The sequence below is a fragment of the Perca fluviatilis genome, chromosome 4 (genome assembly GCF_010015445.1).
Source record: "Perca fluviatilis chromosome 4, GENO_Pfluv_1.0, whole genome shotgun sequence".
NCBI lineage: Eukaryota > Metazoa > Chordata > Actinopteri > Perciformes > Percidae > Perca > Perca fluviatilis.
This window is the reverse complement of record NC_053115.1, coordinates 21698886-21712248: the sequence shown is the minus strand read 5'-3', so window position 1 is coordinate 21712248 and position 13363 is coordinate 21698886. Positions and strand designations below refer to the sequence as shown.

The following is a 13363-nucleotide window of genomic DNA, read 5'->3' as shown; positions in this document are numbered from 1 at the left end:
CTCGCCTGCCTACAGTACAGAAGCTGTACTGAACGAGCTGGGAGCAGCACCACCACGTTTCTGCTACAGCTCGCTTTCCGTTATCTCCTGATCTTCTAAATGCGGCATCTATCTTCATCCTAATGCGCCTGCTGCTCCTCCTCCTCCTCCTCCTACTCCTCCTCATGGAACAGCAGAAACAGGTAGGTACGCTTCCGCTTTGGCAAAAGATCACTCACATATCCAGTTAGTGTGGGTGGGATATTCCTTCACATTCTAGTTTTTGCCTTTGTTTTTTTAGTTTGTCCATGTCCTGGTTGTTAGGTAGGAAACTGCTGTCAGATGAGGAGTCGGTGATAAGAGATGCCCTGGCATCCGTAGTGAGATGCGTCGGCAGCGTTGACACACTGTTGCTACCCATTATGTCTGCTAGTCGTTGCCACAGAAACGTGCATTCTGCCGCAGGTATGCAGTGGAACATTGGGGATGGATGCAAGTTGCATCATGCAACCCAAATTACTGTTTTACTTTCCACGTATCTGTGGAGATGAATGCTGCACATGCAACATGGTGCATCTTCTTTCTTAATATTATAGTTTGAAGACATAATGAGTGGTTGCTGATATAATGGGGTGACCTATTTTCAGTTCTTTATACTTTCCACTGAGAGCAGTAGGATTCAGTTAGTCTGTAGCCTCAGTGTGTGCCTGTTACTGCTGTTTTGAAGGTATTTCCAGAATCCTCAAAAACTCCTCTAATCATCTGGATGGAAAAAAAATATTCCATCTGTAGCATGATTAAACACTGTTACTGTAGAGTAAATGGGAAAGCATGAGTATTTACCTGTTGCCTCGGGCAGCTGCAATGACTTGGTCAGCCTCATTCTCTGCCGATTATCCTCACTGCACTTAAAGGCCCAGACACACCGAACCAGACGGCCGACCCTCGGCAGAAAAGGCATTTGGACTGATCAGTCTCCCCGAGTTGGTCAAAAAAGTGCCTCGGAACACACCAAAGCGACGAGACGTAATACGTCTCCATAAGAGCAGGCGCCGCTTATCTGTATTGTCGCCCCAAAATGAAAACCGGCAACTGATCGGACGAACGCGTCACGTGGGTCTGATTTCTCCGGAAATTCAAAGACCGACTGTCATGGCGGCTTGTTCAGAATACGATCTCATATTGTACTGAAATAGTTCACCGAAACGTGTTTCTGAAAACATTTTAAGTGAGAAATAGGCCGTGCAGTTGCTGAATCTGTCTTCATTTCAGATCAACAAAGGTCAGTTTAAAAGATTTTTGTCAGATTTTGAGAGTCACTCTCATCCCGCTCCGACCTTGTTTCCCGGTTAGCACTCTACCAATCAGATGGGTCATTTGAGTCCGACTGCCGGCAGTGCCCGCCTTCCAATTCAACATGTCAAAATGGCCAAAATGAAGGCCGACGGCCGTGTGTCTCGGGCTTAACTGAAACGTCAGATAGTTGTGTGACATCGTGAGACAACAGTGGGGCGTCGCCATGCATTACACTTATCATAACACTTGGAAAATGTTTATAGAGGCTATGACACATCGAATACATTGTAACATATGCATAGTGGAAACCATGCATGAAAGGGTAAAGCCCAAAACACACCGCCTACTCTACCTGTGCATGACGGCTACCTCGCTGAACTGCTGCTGCGGCGCGCGTATGGTGTCCACACAGACAGCGTTGCTGCTGCCAGCCCCATCTTTCTACAGTGAGTTTGCCCTTTGATAATGACCATCAGTAATTGAGTGTTTCATTTAAGCCCGTGACTGCACATGGGCTACATGGCTGCTTTAACCTGTTAACATGGCCGTTGTTGCACACGCGCCACTCAGGTAGGCGGTGTAGCCCTAGCTAGGACTTTACATGAGTTTAATCACATTGGGAGCTATGAGGTAGTTGCTGATGAGCACCCAATCATATGTTGAAAACTAAAATGTAGCACAAGTTAATTTCTATGTCTTGGATTGGACATCAATACATGGAGATATATAATATATATATATATATATATATATATATATATATATATATATATATATATATATATATATATATATATATATAATTAGTAGGGTTGGGCATCGTTTGGATTTTAACAATTCTGATTCCAATTCCGATTCTTCTTTTCGATTCCGGTTCTTATCGATTCTCGATTCCGATTCTTTGAGTGGTGGAGTTAAAACGGGTCACATGCTTATTTCACAAATAAGAGGAAAGTTTTATTTTGATTCAAAGGTGGGTTGCAGTTTGATGGGGCTTTTTCAATATAAAATAAAGCCACACTAGAGCAACGCTTTCTGTGCTCCATGGCTGCAACACAACAAGTGCCTGGTCGCTATGGAAACCAAAACTTGTTAAATTTGGAACTCATGATCAGATTTGAAACCAAATCCTCCAAACAATTCCAATATCGATGCCCAACCCTAATAATTCATCGATACAATCGATGTTTACCTGTCTTTTTGGATGACATTTACTTTTATTTCCCCTGTAAATCATAAGTTATGAATTTAGATTATGTGAACCGTATGCTTATGATAATTTCTATAGACTTTCTAATGATAGCTAACTTAACCCTAACCCACACCTCTTACCATTTATTATGAGAAAGGAATTTCAGACACTACTGTGCAGTAGGTGTAACAGTCACCAGTTGTGGCTCAGTATTTTATTTTTTTTTGCTGTGTGCAAGGTTAATTGTCACAGTTGTCAGCAGTCATAGTGTCCAAGGTGAACCAATGTAAATCAAGATGGCGCACTCCACATTGACACCTACAGTATAAAGAGACTGCACTGCTGCACACAAAGAAGCAATACGTTCATCTCAAAATATAATCTAAAGGGTTTTATATTAGAAACAGTCTCTTATTTTTTGTAGTTGCAGTTGATTGTACACTTTGTTGACATTTAGGATGTTGCAGTGTTTCACTTGAGGCCCCATGACAAATACAACCTTAGGGTCTCTAGTATTTCTTTACAAGGAAACATCCTTGATTCCTGGCAGGTATTCAGATTTAACAAAACTCTACCGAGGTGACCAGAAAGTAAAAGTAGTTACAGAACAGATTCTTAGTCGTTGTATCTAGCGTCATGATAGAGAGCTGCCTGTCTTTTTTACCTTTAACAGAGTGTATAGTAGTTATGGGGGGGCTGGTAGATCCCCACTCTCTCCAGTTTCCTTTGTGGATAATAATGAACTTTTTCATCGTTATCAGTTTCAGTAGAAATATTGCCATGAGGTTTGGAGACACAGCCTCTCTGCCACACACAGCTTTACAGTGGAGGGGGTTGAACAATGTGACTGGTTTTAGACAAGCCCTTTGTTTAACACATTACAGTATTTAAACCACTTATTTTGAAGTGAGAAGAAAGGTGGACTAGGTTTTGCATAGTTGCCTCATAATGAAGTACTGTAGTTACTGCACTTCCAAATATTTATTTTAGATGCCTGTTTCTTTTTTTTTTGTACACTGTCAATTAATAATGCGTACATTAGGGCTGCACAATATATAATTTTTCATTGTCATTGCATGTCGACTTCGCAAAAGGCTGCAACGTATCGCAATAGACACTCAGAGGTTTTTTCTTAGTTGAAAGAAAATATAAGTAGAAAACTGCACATTAAGATGTAACTGTTTTTCTCTTTTTAAGTGATTTAATTTAATGTTCAATTTGTTCGATAGAAGAATGTTGTAAAATATTTTTAAACTCAACAAGCGATTTATAGTATTTAGCAGAACATGAAAGCAGCAGAAATGCAGAACTAAGTACACTTCAATATCTGTTAATTTACCGCAAGTAATATCGTTATCGCTATATTCAACAATGTTATCGCATATTTCCCTCATATCGTGCAGCCCTATCGTACGAAATGACTTTGTTTGCAACATTGTAAGAGGTGACATATTATTATATGAGGCTCCTGTCTTACAGAGGTAGTTTAGTTCCCAAATGAAGGTTGGTTGAGCGATTGTTCCAGCTGTAGAAATTTGGCCAAAAGTAGACACACCTGTCAATTCAGCATTTAAGTAAACCAAATTTTTTTTAAATTATGTTTACACAAGCATCTGCACATTAAATACTTAATTAGTTAATAACATCATGAATTCTAATGAGCCATTTAGGATGGTTAATTACTGCTGCAGATTCATTGTTCCTTGTGTCTGTCATTTGCATATCATGGCACAGTGTTAGAATTGATTTAACCATGACCAATTCTCACTTTACAATCAAAAACACTATTGCATGCATTATGGTCCTCACAGAATCTCTGGACAGATGGATGAAAAATCAGTCTCTCGTTATGTTTGTTGTTCTCTCTCTCCTTCATCCTCCTCCTCTCTCCATATCGCTCAGTAGCTTGATTGAATGCATGTTTTCCATGGTGTAAACTCACAATGATAAATGGCATCATTGTTTTGGCTGTTCAGTAAAAGAATTTAGATCACAGCTACAGTGTTTCATATCTGTTTCTAAATCTTTTTAGTGTTTGGATGTCAGTTTCCTCTTTCTATTTTATTAAATCATCTTTATATATGGTACTGGTAATGGACTGCATTTACTGTAAATAGACCACTCAAAGCGCTTTACACTACAGGCATTCACCCCATTCACATACACATTCATACACTGCCACCTGCTTCATCAGATAAACATTGACTCAGATTTACACACCGATGGCACAGCATCGGGATCAATCAGAGATTCAGTATTTTGCCCGGGGACGCTTCGACATGTAGACTGCAGGGGCCAGGGATCAAACCACCGACCTTCTGATTGTTAGGCGACTGCTCTACTATCGCCCGCCCCACTTTAATGCAATGGATAGGATACACTGAAGCAGCTTCTGTCTCTTATTCTGTATTTGTAAAATTTGACATTAACGACTTGTTGAATTAGTGTCGATAGTGTGGCCAGGATTTTCTCTCATACAGTCAGACACAGTGTTCACTGGATACATGCAGCCATCATCCTGTGTAAGGACACATTTTTTAAATTAAGAACACACCAAAGCCTAACAACTGTTATGTGTTCGTTTTACCATTTTGATGTTAGCAGTACTGCCTCTAAAATATTTGGCTGTTCGACCTGTAAATCGACTGCAGTTATGCTAATAGCCATCTAGAAAGACTGATGGTGCTTCTTGGCAACAGTGCCCTTCAAATGTAGCTACCAGATTGCACTCTACCCTTAAATAAACAGCCACATTTTAATTAGCATTTATTACCCAATTCAGCTTTGTGCTACTGTTTACCTTATTATGTAAGAAATGTCTAATTAGGCTTGGCAAAAGTGAACTTTCAGCACTTTCAGTTAAATAATCTAGACTCCAGGGTAAACTGCACATTAGAGAGCTTACAGTGGGCTGCGTGTATTGGGTGCATTCAGGTTAAACCTTTTGCTCAACAAAGCCTTCAGTAAGACTAAAGGAACTTGCAGGATTTCATTTCCGAGGAATTGCGTTTTATAACAATGTAAGTGACAAACTTGTAGATAACTAACTTGTAATAAAAAAGAAATCCGTCTATATATTACTTTCAAATGCTCTTTGTATAATACATTTCTGTATTTGTTTTTAGGATTTTTCATACTCCTAGGCTTAAAATTCCTGCCACGAATGAGGCACAGCAGGTACCTCCTGAGTTCCTTCCTCCTGACTTGTTGTTCTGTGTTACACTCCCCCAGAATTCACTGTGCATGTCGTGTGGCATAAAAAAGAGTGGGACATTTTTAAGTTGCATTGTGGGACTGCACATCATGTTTGTTAAAGGCATAGCTAATTGCTAAATGCTCAGTGGAAGAACAAATTGAATAACTCAAAATAGATGCATGTCAGGGTCCAGAGTGTGCTGTTAGATTCCATATTCTTTTTACAAATTACCCCCATTTAGGACAATTCAGCAGGTCAGCAATCCTAAACATACATAAAAGGCTGTTTTTTATTCCTTTTTATAGTCTAACAATAACATTTTCTTCACCTGACTTCAATCCAACAAAAAATGTTTCATTTACAGAAGACCAGACTGAAATCAACCCTCAGCCAAAAAAGCAAAAAGGAAAGATAACTGCAGTACAGGCTTGGTATAGTATCATCAGGGAAGATACCAAATGTTGCCTGATGTCTACAGGTTGTACATTTTAAGGCAGGATTTACAACCAACTATCCAGAGGCTGAATTTAAACAGAGATGGTTTAGAACTGAGACACCCCAACTCAGAGTCATTTCCTGTATTTCCTGGATGTCTTGCGAGATCTGGCAACACAGATAAGCTAAGTAACGTTCCCGAACGCCGTAACAAAACAATATTTCAGACGCTAAATATGGCTTTTAGATGTATAAATATTTAATGTTAGCAAAAGAAAATAATAAATGTAACCTTTCACCCATCCACACGACGGTTCACTTTCAAACGAGGCCATGCCCATTTAGGAGACAGGAAGTGTGTACTTTGTACTAATGTTTTTTATCATAAGTGCAGCTGGTAATGCGGTATCTTAGTTATAGAGAATCTTTGATACAAAGGATTTGCAACTAAATACTAAATATGATGACTAAGTTAATGTTAACGTGTACCTCTCCTAAATCTAGGAGGTTATGTAGTTATTCTGAAGTGGATTTCAGCAACGTCAAGTTGAATTTAATGTAATTTTAAATGCAGTGACAGAGAGAATACAGAAAAAAAAACTTTTTTGACAGCACTGTGGAGTATGTAACCTTTCAGAGAGGGTGTTCGAAATGTTGCAATTGCATGTGACACTTGACATTTGTTTTGTCGGATTAGGTAACACACTTAGGACCTGCTGTCAGTATGAGCAGATTTCACGTAAAATGGAGGGGTGCTCTCCGATCATCATTTCCTCACACTTACAAACTGTGATCATGCATAGGCCTGTCACGATAACAAATTTTGCTGGACGATAAATTGTCCCAGAAATTATTGCGACAAACGATAATATTGTCGTTCCGAGACCATTTTCATCTAATATAATGATAATGGCATAATAATGCCGGGACACCTTTTCAAAGATCAATACACTTTTATTTCTAAAGAATATTTAACACTGGAACTGGAAGACATTTTAAATATCCACAATATGTCTTTGATCTCCTTTAGTATGTCGTCTTTCACGCTGTTGTACAGTTGTGGAATTGCCATTTGTGACACGTGTGTTCTCCCTGGCAATTCGTACTGGCTGTCAAATGTTTGCAGCATTCCTCGAGTGTTTGTGCGATAGACTACAGACTCTGTACTACATTTAACAATTATTTATTAAACACTAAATATTAAATTAAAATAATATATAATTAATAAATTATATGGCTATTTGCTAGCCTGGATACCAGCCGAACTTAGCCCCGCCCACAACATTCGAGGTGTAGAATCTGAGTATGACCACGTCAGGCTAGCTATTTGCCACATGGCGAGTAAATGTTTGTACCAAAATAGTTCTCCAAAATAGTACAGACACACACACACACACCCACACCTTGTACCGGTTCATGTTCTGTGCATTGTCAGACACATGCAGCCACTTTCCTGAAACAGCTTGCGAGACTGACAGTCCACAGCGGCATGTATGTCCGAGCCTGTCTCCACCTGCAGGTGGTCAACTGTGAGCTTTCGAATGAAAGGGAGAAAACAGGACGGCGGATATCGCTCATATACTTTTTTTTCTTTTGTTTTTGACGGCGCCTTAACTGCAAAGTGCTGCGGGAAACCCTGCTCCAACTCTCAACTAGCGTTTCTCTGTCTCTGTCTCACTCTCTCTCTCTCCGCCAGCAGTCCCGCCCCAACACAAAGACCATGCAACTGACAAGAGGGTTCACTCCTAAGGAACCGAGAGTGGTCATCCAGTCTCTTTGGGAGAGAGAGAGAGAGAGAGAGAGAGAGAGAGAGAGAGAGAGAGAGAGAGAGAGAGAGAGAGAGACGAGGAAAACAAACAAGCATGCAAATGCATCTTATCGTGGCTGGAAAAATTATCGAGCTAATTTTTTTTATTGTGCGATTAATTGATTTGACTATCGCGACAGGTCTGATCATGCACTGTGCTCATGGAGCAAAATTTAACAGGCAAATGTAGATCAATTTTGAATTATGAGAAGTAAAGAAAAGTCATAAATCAGTTTATTTGCATGTTATGCATTGGAAATATTGTCTCCTCTTAGCATTTATTACTCCGTCTTTCCCTGTCTATTTGGTTTTTATCAAGATTCAGGTATAACCATTGTTGAGGTTCCACTACCCCTGCAAGGTCATAGTACAACAGCAAATGCTGCACTGCAGTGCCCTTGTTAAAGATGTATTGTTTATAAAGCAGCTCAGTCTTTTCAAATACCAAATGACATAAGTGATTGTCAACAGGGCTGGGGTAAATAAAAAATCAGCCCTGGACTTTTGAGAACCAGACCAGCCCACCACAATCGGCCGGATACCAACCGTCCTTGCACTCCCCTTCACCACATGTACATACCAGCAGGGTTCAACATTAGCACCATTTACCAGCCAAATGCTGGTGAATGGTGCAAGTTGCTGGTAGATTTGCTTAACTCACGAGGCAAGACAAAGTCAAATTTTTACATTCACTAGCCATTTGGCTGGTGGACAAAAAGTTAATTTGGAACTCTGCATACCAGCCCTTAATACTCTCATTTAGAGTGGTAAGTAGACCGGCCCACCGGGAAATCTCCCATTGCTCCCGATGGCCAATCCATGCCTAATTGTCAGTCAGTCATTTGATTGTTAGGCTTTGCAAGCTTCTGCCTCACTTCTACTAAAGTTCACTTGAAAAGAGTTTAGCTGCAGTGGCTGCTGCAGGACTACCAGAAAGAGGATGCATGATGATGGGTACCACTGTAAGCAGTTAACTGTGTCCCAACTTCGAGCAGACAAATTATTTTCTTCACTGCCTCTTGATTTTTGGAGTGCTTTTTGGCTGCAGGGATCTGATCATATGTCAAGACATCTCAGTGTCTGTGTGAGTTAGTGTGTTTGCATGTGTACACATCTTTCCACCATACCTAGTCTACAGCCAACAGTAACAATTACACCCACCTGACAGACTGATCTCATGAAATTGCATATGTATGACACGCCAATTCTAATGCCATTATTGGCGTGTTATAAAGACGCATACTCACTTTTTAGCGTGTTTATCAACGCCGATTGGCCTTCTTCTTTTCCTAAACTCAACCGTAGATTTCTTCTCGTGATAACACGTTGTTCTCACGATAACACGGCAAGACGGCAATAACAAGCCACATGGCGTGTATGTTTACGTTCGCTGTATACAGCGTAGACATACACACAAATAGCTCAAAATGTGTACAGATAACACGCCACTTGGCTTAAGAAAGTCGGCGTGTATGTTTACGTGAAGTCAGGATACCACGTTGCACCTGAAGAGCAAAACAAATTAACATCTTAAATTACATTAATTGACTCTAGGTTGGCTATTGCAGCGTTTTAACAGTAACTTTACTGTGCAATCTTTGAAGTGGCTCGCTTCTGACAAATAGTTCAATAAAACCTTGTTTCTGTTCTGAGGTATTGCTATTAGACCCCTCCTGACATATAAATTATTACTGTGATCTGTTTGGACGTTAACAGTTACAGATGTTCCATGAGCTTGACAGCGAGGCTGGAAGCTGCCCTGTATGTGTTGAAATCCTCTGTGCTGCTGTACTTTATCAAACATAAGCAGGCCAATGTTTGCAGAACTATCTTAAGTTGTACTATTTCACGGTCATTTCAATTGTAATCTTCCTGTAGTGAGAGAGAAGATGTAGCTTTGTCTCTGTTTAAAGAGTCAAGCTGATGTGCTCCCTCTCACTGTGGGGAGAGGTTTGAATATATGGAGGCAGGCCAGAGTAGGCATCTAAGTATAGTTCTTTGTGTGTGTGTGTGTGTGTGTGTGTGTGTGTGTGTGTGTGTATATTGCGTGCGTGTGTGTGCCTGTGTGTGTGTGTGTGTGTGTGTGCGCACGCAGGGGCATATGTGTTTGTGAATGTATCTGTGTTTGTGTGTGAAGGTTTTGGGGGTACTGGCTATTTACAGCTCAGCCTGTGGGAGATGTCCAAGTCCAACAGAAAGGGCAGGGGGGGGCATGGGAAGACCTCCACTCTGCCACATGTGTCATCCTTTTCTGCTTGGATTTTAAGCTGTGTGTGTGTGTGTGTGTGTGTGTGTGTGTGTGTGTGTGTGTGTGTGTGTGTGTGTGTGTGTGTGTGTGTGTGTGTGCATAAGTAAAAGAATATAACACTCTTGCTCATGCACGCACAATTGTTCAGGGGAAATTGTCTAACAAGATTATCCTTGTGGCTCCCCCCACAGCTGGTTGTTTACAAGGCCAAATACTTTCTCTTCCACTGATAGGGATTCATTATTTTGAGAGTGGAAGAGAGAGAGAGAGCTAGAGAAAACAAAACAAAAACAAATGGTGAAACAAACTTTTATTTTACTTTGAATTGAAGAATGTTTCAAAACTCTGATTACGTCACGAAAAATGAATGTGTTGAGGTATTTCCAAATTAACAAGTTATCCACCTTCAGATCCTTAAAGGCCCACTCAGTAATCTTTTTTGAACATGTAAATTACAGTTATTTTCCACACAAAATTATCCTAACACAATGTCCATTCACTGGCTTTTTGCAGCGCTTTTCGTTTAGTTTGCTCAGTTCTCATGAAGATGGCTTAGTATTATGAGATGTGGATGAAAGTTCTGGTAAGTGGACCTTAAGTTAAAATGATCTTTGTCAAACTACTACTTCCAACTCTGAAACTGAACTGTAATTAAATAATTGAGTTGAGATTGAGTAGATGAAACATCTGCATTTTGTGTCATTCTTAACTGATTATGAAAGTAATCCCTTTCAAAATGATACCCTGCCCACACATTTCTTTTCACTGGGCCTTTAAATGCCCGAACTCCCCGCCAGGACGTAGAAATGGAAGAAATGACGTTTCACTTTAGGATCTGTTTGAGGCTCTTTGCGTGTCTAAACATCCTCAGCTTCCCAGCCCAGCAACACTCTTCTGGCAACTGCCTTCCTCATGGGAACAGGTGTTTGCCTGCTATGCTCAAGGGAACCTAAACAGCTGTAGTGTTAGAGGCGGAAGCATAGACTAGCTCACATTAATTTCCCTTACCCTTGTATTTCTCAGGCAGTCAAGCAACTTGAACCCAAATTGCTACATTCATAACCATCCTTCTGTAAACACTTGGTCGCCTGCAATCTCTCAAAAAAAAAGTTTAAACAACAACCTACTATCTACTATATACTTAAGAGCTAGTAAACCATTCACTTCCAATTTACTTGCTGTACTGCAGGTGTACCATAGTTGATAAAACTAAATTAATCAATTGTGTTTAAGTTTATCATTAAACAGGTAGCTCAAATTAAGCAATCTGATTGGTTCATAGCAGTGATATAATCAACACGGCTATGCTGTCCCGTGTTGCCAGGGAAACACTGTTAGAAAAAAAAGTTGTTTGCAAAAACTAATTAATTAACTCTGGTGGAGGCAACTAAAAAACCAAGCTAATCCTCACCTCTGTGAAACTGTAACTAGCCAATGTTTGGTATTTTAATGAAATGACAAACAAATTTATAATTATGGTTGGGCAATGTCTACCGCATAGGGATATGGCGATGCCCACAGTGAAACGTCACGATGGACAATGACATCATTTTCAAATTTGATATGAATTTATTCAATATTCAGGCATCGTGCTCCCAGTGCGCTCTCACTGCCTGTCTGTATTGGCCTGTCTGTGTGTCCTCTCTACTGTTTCCATCCACTTGTCAATCGAATTATCTGAAGTTCGGTAAAAAAACTCATGCAAATAAACCCGGTGAAAGTGTGTTTCCATTCAACGGATTTAAAGCAAATAAAAACCTGTGCATAATGGCGTCACATGCTGTTTTGCGGTCAAATTGGTATATCGAATTGATTTGACACATTTTATGGTGTTTCTATTCATTTTCGCACCGAATCGTACAACATTCAAGCTGACATTTGCGAACAAAGTTTTGCCAGACAAAATAGATTGTGTCGTCTACCTACAAATGAGTAATATTTCACAAGTAATAATAGTGCTTATGTGTCAGCTGATAGTAAAAATTTTTTGTAAATCCCGGCGAGGTGGCCTGTGGTGTGGGAACGAGAGCGCTCCAAACTGTTCTGGGAGATCGTGGTTTAGAGACACTTCCCGGAAACCCTTTGGTTGAAGCATTTTCGGATTTGACCTGTTGTGTAATTTTACTGGCCCGTCCCTTGACCCAGATAAGCCATGGCACTCCGGTTCCAACTGAGAAGCGTATCGTACAGAGAGTACAGAGTGGTAGGTGAAACGTTTGGGGTCAGCAAGACCCCCATGTGTTTACGCCGTGTGCAATGCCATACGAACGAGGATGATGGGAAGGTATATACCTACCTGGAGTGGATGAGGCGCATGAGATCTCGCTGCGTAACTCCAGAGCCATGGGTGTATGCCGCAAAAGACGGGACTCACATCCCAATTAGACCCCCTGCTGCATGGATTTTGTCAATAGAAGGTGCTGGCCATCAATCGTACTACAGGCTGTAGTAGACGATCGTTGCGTCATAAAGGACATTTGCGTCGGAACTCACAGTTGTGCGCATTGGGCGTACGGTCTTCACCACTTCTGACCCGTACAGGTGCGTCTGTTTAACCATAAAATTACCTGAAACTTAATCACAATTTATTCGGCAAATAACGTTTCCATCAGCGTTTATCACATAAGCCATACATAGATCAAGAGAAAATCTAATGAGACCGAACATATAAACTTTGAGTCGATATTCATGAAATTCAGTCGAATTTTACTGTTTCCATAAGGCAGTTTTCATTCTATATCACTTAATTTGCATAAAAACGTGGATGAAAACATAGCTTGAGGCCGCAGTCCAACACTCAAACTGCGGAAGTGGGCCGTGCAAGTCATCCAAACTCAAACTGAACCAGATATCAGATGGGCACAAAACCTGATACAGGAGCTGAATCCACCACCATTAAGATTAAAAGGATGTCTTTCATCTTATCCATCATGACGTTTCGCTAGAAATTCATGCGTTCCATAGACAGTTAAGAAAAGTGTGTTCGTAATTGTACCAGTACATGTACCTCTCGCTCACTTTCTCTCACACACTCCCTCTCTCTGTCTTTCTATCTCTTTGGTGCATGCTGTCCAGAGGCAATACACAATAACAACTATCCAAACTGATGATTTTGGGAACAGAGTGACAGCCTGATTGTCCACCTGCAGTTGCACTCACAAAAGCAATCTGTGCCCGGTGTTGGTGTGGGTGGAGGGTGGAGGGACATCA

At 40.6% G+C, this 13363-nt stretch overlaps 1 protein-coding gene across 1 annotated transcript in view; it reads left to right on the top strand.

The window, feature by feature from the left end:
• Positions 1–13363, top strand: part of atp2b2 (ATPase plasma membrane Ca2+ transporting 2) — a 137832-nt gene continuing 124469 nt past the window's right edge. Inside the window, exon 1 of the mRNA XM_039797476.1 lies at positions 1–182. The gene's annotated coding sequence lies outside the window, so the exon portion shown is untranslated. The remainder of the gene's footprint in view (positions 183–13363) is intronic.